The sequence below is a fragment of the Eptatretus burgeri genome, chromosome 5, assembly GCF_056783735.1.
Source record: "Eptatretus burgeri isolate ZD-2024b chromosome 5, Ebu_testis_v1, whole genome shotgun sequence".
Taxonomy (NCBI): Eukaryota; Metazoa; Chordata; class Myxini; order Myxiniformes; family Myxinidae; genus Eptatretus; species Eptatretus burgeri.
Genome location: NC_140965.1, coordinates 32,173,905 through 32,180,531, shown reverse-complemented (window position 1 = coordinate 32,180,531; position 6,627 = coordinate 32,173,905).

Here is a 6,627-nt window from a genome sequence, read left to right as displayed (position 1 = left end):
CCCCTAAACGGGAGACTAATTCCTCCCATACAAATGTATAGGGAGAACTCTCTGACTCGAGACCCATCAGGACAAAAAGAGAAGTATGATTTTCTGCCATACAAGCTCATGTTAAATTGAGACTGTCTCAGGGTCCAAAAAAACCTCATACAAATTAATAGGGGAAGTTTTCTTGATCAAGGCTTATTTGGTCAATAGAGGAGAATGATTTTCTCTCCCCCTCGGACTCTTACTCCACTCAAAGAGTGAGCCAACGAATATTTGATCATATTCTATTTGAGGTAATAAATTAATTTTCCTATTACATTCATCACCATCGAGTATGTTCACAAATATTTTAGAACTTAGTTCTTGGTCTAATATCTTTGTTGAGCAGAAATAAAATGATAAACTTCTCTCAATGCTCTTGTTTGACTACCTCCTGATCCACATATTTTGAGATTATAGTAAATTGTTTTTTCATTGTTTAATTGATAACCATCAAAGTTTTCAGTCCATTCAAGGATATTAATTTTTTTCTTTACATCCTCCAACTTATTTGTAATTAAATTTATCTGCTTATTTGTTGTATCTACTTTTACCCCGGTTATTTCTTCAATAAGACTTCTTTGATATTTCTCACATTCTTTATATTTTCCATTTAAGTACCAAGGTTGATTGCATCTCCACTCTTTGGTTTGGTTATTGCTTGGTTCTATCTTTTTATAAATCAGTAAAAGACGGTAGTAGTTCCTCAGCACTTATACTTATAACCATAAGGGAGACTATTAATTCCATTCTCTAAAATATATCTTTTATCATCAAAAGCTCCTAATGCTTTCTTATTTATTTCTTCTGTATATAATTGATGTTTATAACTTCTTATTTTATTCATTTTTCTATACTCTTCCTTCTTTAAGATTAAACAGTTGTAATAATGTTTAAAGTTTATTGTTTCATTTCTTATTTTTTTTCTTTATTCCCTTTAACTTCTTTTTACACCTTTCAATATTATTTTCAATATATGTAAAAGCATAAGCCTTTGATCTCAATCCTATAAATTTACTCATAACCTTCCCACCCAATTCATCTTTAAACTTACCAATAACCTTTTCGTTATTTGATAAAAACAACACATCACCAGATTTATAATTACTTGTATCAAATATATCAATATTATCAATCATATCCTCATATACATCTCCAGTCTTTATTTCTAATGTAAACTATCTGTATCCATAAATAACAATGACACATTATCCTTATACTTTAATTTTAAATTATTATAGTAATAGTCATACATAAAAAACTTTGACAAATCAAGAATTGATGTTCCTATATAAATAGGTTTATCCATTTCAATACTCCCTTTTTTCAAATGAATAGCACAAAAGTTCTCTGAAAATACCTCCACCCGTTCAAAACTTGGTTTGTTAATTAACTTTGAGGCCTGTTTCTAAGATGTAGCAAGTCTTATGTTTTCTCGATTCCTAACATTTTCCATAGTCTTTCCAAATACAGAATTATTCATTAATTTATAAAAGTCCTCAAAATCTGTTTCTGTGGTTTTTCTACTTTTTGTATTAAAATCAATATAGTCCTTCAACCATGGACTTTGTTTAAATTTCAAAATCCGATTAATTTTCCTCACTCTCAACCCAGCAGATAAATATTGTCTCAAGTTCCTTTGATGTAAAATATAACTTTATCATTTAATGTAGTAAGTAGTTGTTCTGAAGATTTACCCTATATATTAAACGAGGTGAATGCACCCGGCGCTGCCTGGGTTCTTTTTGAATGAATTTAATCTTCTATACATACAGTATGTCTGACGCGAGCACAGTATCAGTTCCCTATTGGGCCATGGAAGTCATAGGCTAAGGGGGTTGGTGAGGGGGAAACACACCCCTCCCCCCCCAGCCGAGGGGCCTTGCCACATAGCCTATAACCTTCCTGGGGCCCATCCCGACATTTTTTTTTTCATTGGTTAGCTCCTATCTTTCACCTTTCAGGAGATTAGCATGTACAGACAAACAAACAAAAACTTAAAACCATATGTTAGATATATTGTATATGGCATTGGCCCCATGTCAATCGGCTGAACTTGCAAAATTAACGTTACAAAATCAGGTGATGACGTCATAATTCGGAAACCGGAAGTCGGAAGTACAATTATTTTACATCGGGACACTCCCGGGTACATGTTCTGTCAGCATGTGAAGTTTGGTGAGGATCAGTCCAGTACTTTTCGTGTGCATAGGTCACAGAGAAACACACAGACACACAGACAAACTTTCAACTATGTATATCTATATCTTTATATATATATATATATATACATATACATACATACATATATATATATACATATATATATATATATATATACATATATACATATACATATATACATATATATATATATATATATATATATATATATATATATATATATATATATATATATATATATATACATACATATATATACATACATATATATACATAGAAATACCTGGTGTTGGCTCAATGGTTAGGGTGGTGGCTTGGAATCCTCTGATCCTGAGTTCAAACCCCACTCCACTGTTGAATTCATACCAGGTGGGGTTGACTCTGCCTGTCATCCTTCCGAGGTCGGCAAAATGAGTGCCAGCATACTGGTATACTGTGTTGGAGTGGCGACCTGTCCAGGATTGTGTCCAATAGCCAAGGAGACTGCTTAGGCAGCACCAACGCTCTGCATGGAGTATGGTCCCGATGGATGGATGGATATATATATATATATATATATATATATATATATATATATATATATATATATATATATATATATATGTATATATATATATATATATGTATATATATATATATATATATATATATATATATATATATATACATACATACAGATAGATGACTGTTGGTAATCACTTAACCATTCTTTTCTTGGACTTTCTTTATCGGAGGCATAGGGTAGGTCTTTATGTTTATTATGAAGTTCTTCAGGGTATTTTAAATCAACTTCAAAATAATATCCAACTTCAGCCTCATGCAATTCTATTCGAGAGGAGATAACAATATCAAGTAAAACTTTTTCATAATGTTTTTCTTTAACCCATTTAAGTTTTCCATAAGGTAAAGATTGAGACATGGCCCACCCATACAAATTGTTAGCATCATAATACATCAGGTAAGAGTTGTCCTCATTCTTATTATAATCAGGAAGATATTTGTTATTTGCTTTAGCATATCTCTTGGAACATACTTGAGATATTCCTCCTCTTTTAGCCTTCTCTATCATTAAAAGCATATCTATATCACTGATTAATTCCAAATGTTGTTTTGTCATTTTTAACATAGCACTCCAAGCCAAACCCAGAGCTGTGTAATAGTGAGCGGGGTCTAATCCATACGAATTTTTATGACAGACTGTTCTAAAAGTTTCAAACACATCACTTAATAACAGTACATCAGTTTTAAGATATAAATCATGATATTCCCCAAGATTCTTTATATTAAAATTCTCCCAAACCTTTTTAGCTTGTGTATGTATAATCTTCATCAGAAATATGAGTATTATTCAACTTACCATAGAAACTCTCCCTTGAAGGAAGTTGTGTTTCTTTGAACCTTTCAAATGAATCCATATTGTCATACGGATATATTCCCTTTTGTGATAGGAGATCAATCTCTTCTTGATTTGAGAAATATGATTTAGGACTCAGGAATTTTTTAATATTTGATGCTAACTCAGACAATGAATCTCCCATAAACTTGTATGTGTCAAGAAATCTGATGTGGGTTATGGGGGATGTATAAATCATTTTTGTGAATGAAATTATTTTTGATCTGTGTTTGGAATGGCGAAAATATTTCCGAATGTCTTTGAAAGTTCATTTATAAATAGATGTGTGTCATAGTGAGCGTTGTTGTGAAGAAAGACAGGAATAAAATTTGGAGGCTTGTAATTAAGATTACAACGGGAATGAGCTGGACCTCTATATTTACCAGTAAGATGACAGTGATCCCTAACCTTGACCCCTCCCTCAATTTCCTCATCACAAATATGACAGGTACTGTTCTCTCTAAATTCCTTTTCCTCTTCCTTTGTGAATGACATTGGTTTATAGGTTTTCACCATTATTTCTCTTAGTCTTATACAATCTTTTTCCAATCGTCTTACTCCTCTGAGGCATCTTCCCCTCTATAAAGTTCTAACTTGTTGTATTCATCACCAACAGATGATTTGATTTAATAACAGAAACCACAAGGAGTATGTTTTTGGTATATATTTGTGTATGATTTATTTGGATTTGGAGAAACAGTGTTTATCTTTTCAAGGATACTTTCAAAATCGGCATATATCACAAACGGATGTTTTATAGATTTGTTAAAATCTTTAAATTATATGTTTGAACCTGCTTTTGGTAAATTGATTACGGTTGATTTATGATTACTACAATATTTTGAATGTTTATTTAATCGTTCTTTTGTGTGAAAGGAGTTGAGACATCTCTTACAAGGATACGTTTTACATTTTCTCTTATATATTTGTGATTTGGTTAATCTTGAGAAATTTTTGATGAAAGCATAATGTGATTTTTCCTTTGAAGTAAAGTGGAAAAGGTCAATGTGTGTTTCATCATTTTTATAGTTGTTTGAAATTTTTAATATCTGAACTTTGTTTGTATCCGTTAATCCATATACATTAACAGATAGATTATTCATTTTCTCAAATTTAGGAATATCTCTCAATGACATTGGAAACTTTAAATATTTAACATTTAAAGTATTCTCATATTTCTTATAATGTTCAACCCTTTCAGGATTCCATTGTGGAGGATGTAAGTGAGCAAGAACAGACCATAGAAAACATTTATTATCTTTGTTTTGAATATTAACAACTGCTTTCTTAAGTTTTATCTCTTTTGGTAAATCAATATAAGAAGAAGCTTGAAGAGGATCTGATTTTAAGATGTATATATCTAAAAAGATTATTTTTGTGATAGTAAATCCACTACCTACTACAGTGTTATCAACATGTTCTTGTCTCTGGAGATCATCGTAAACATCACATCTTACAAAATCTTGAAATGATGAGATAAAGTGTGGGTTTGTCCTCATATAGGAAGTAGTTTCTTCGTCTTCTCTTACCATTTTCAATTTTACCCCCATATAAAACGTAAAAGTTTTCCAGGGTCTTGAAAATGAAACAATCTTATTTTTATATGCCCTTTAAATACCCCATCAATGTTTTCAATGGAGAATTTAGCTTTCCTTTTTTTATCCCCCACCGCGTGGCGGAAGGGGGATATTGTTGTCACTCAGGTCGTCCGGCTGTCCGTCCGTCCGTCCGTCCGGGCGTCAACATTTATAGCTGTGAGTGCAATAACTCATAAACTTTTCGCCTTATCGATTTGAAATTTGGTTCACACATGTACCACCTGAAAAGGAAGAACCCTATTGATTTTGGGCGTGGCCGGCTCCAAGATGGCCAACTGGAGCGGCCATTTTGAAAAATATATTTTTTCGCCATATCAATTTGAAATTTGAGTCACACATGTACCACCTGAAAAGGAAGGACCCTATTGATTTTGGGTATGGCCAGATCCAAGATGGCCAACTGGGGCAGCCATCTTGAGGAAAATGTTTTTTTGTAATAAATGGAAAACAGCTTATCTGATTTCAATTGTTTTTGGTTACTACGTTCCTCACCCCTGGGGAACTTTTATGAGATGATGACCAAATGGTGTCTTGTTTCCAATTCACCTCCCTCATTATCTGGAATATGTATGACCTTTTTTCATTCAATGGTGGGGGATTCCCCATCTCTGATGGTATATTTCATTGTTCTTGTGTTTGCATGATTAAAGATGTCTATTATAATTCTTTTTAAGAATATCATTATCACATCTATCACAATGTTTTGTTTCTTGGTCAAGTGGAGATATTTGATGAAATAGATTAAATGTGTGTTTGTTGGTTCGAAGGTGTTTTTTATAATGTTTATATTCGTGATTACAAACATCGCAGTACGTTGTATTCACCATATTTATATAATAAAACTTTGCTTAAACTAAACTTTTCTTAATGAAAATTTCGTTTAATTTATAGGTGAGTCTTTGCTTAAAACCATTTTATCCTCCAACTTTTTTCACTTAATAAATACAATGTTTCAAGACACAAAAGACAAGTTTCAATCAATCTCTTCATTTGTTAAAGATACTGAGAAATATGTCAAGGATGTAAAATTGAACAAAAATAAATATAACAACTTTTGGATAAAAACAATTATGGTGGATATGATGAGTTCTTCAATTTCCTTCAGTGGAAGGGCTTTTAGTATATCTGGAAGAACATCAATTAAAGTATCTCTAACAAAAGTTTCTCCTCTCCTTCTGGCAATATATTCAAAACTAGAAAAAGCAATGAAACAAGAAAAAGTATCAAAAAATAAAAACCTTATGGATGAAGCTTTAGAAAGAAAAGATAAGACCACCTATAATATGCAAGGTGAAATTTGTATTTTTTTCAACAACCCTAAATATGTAAATCCTGATGAAATCAAGGATGTTAATATATCAGGTGAAATGCCATTTCGTTTAATAGTAGTTAAGGATCATTTTAAAATTACCTTTAATATAAAAA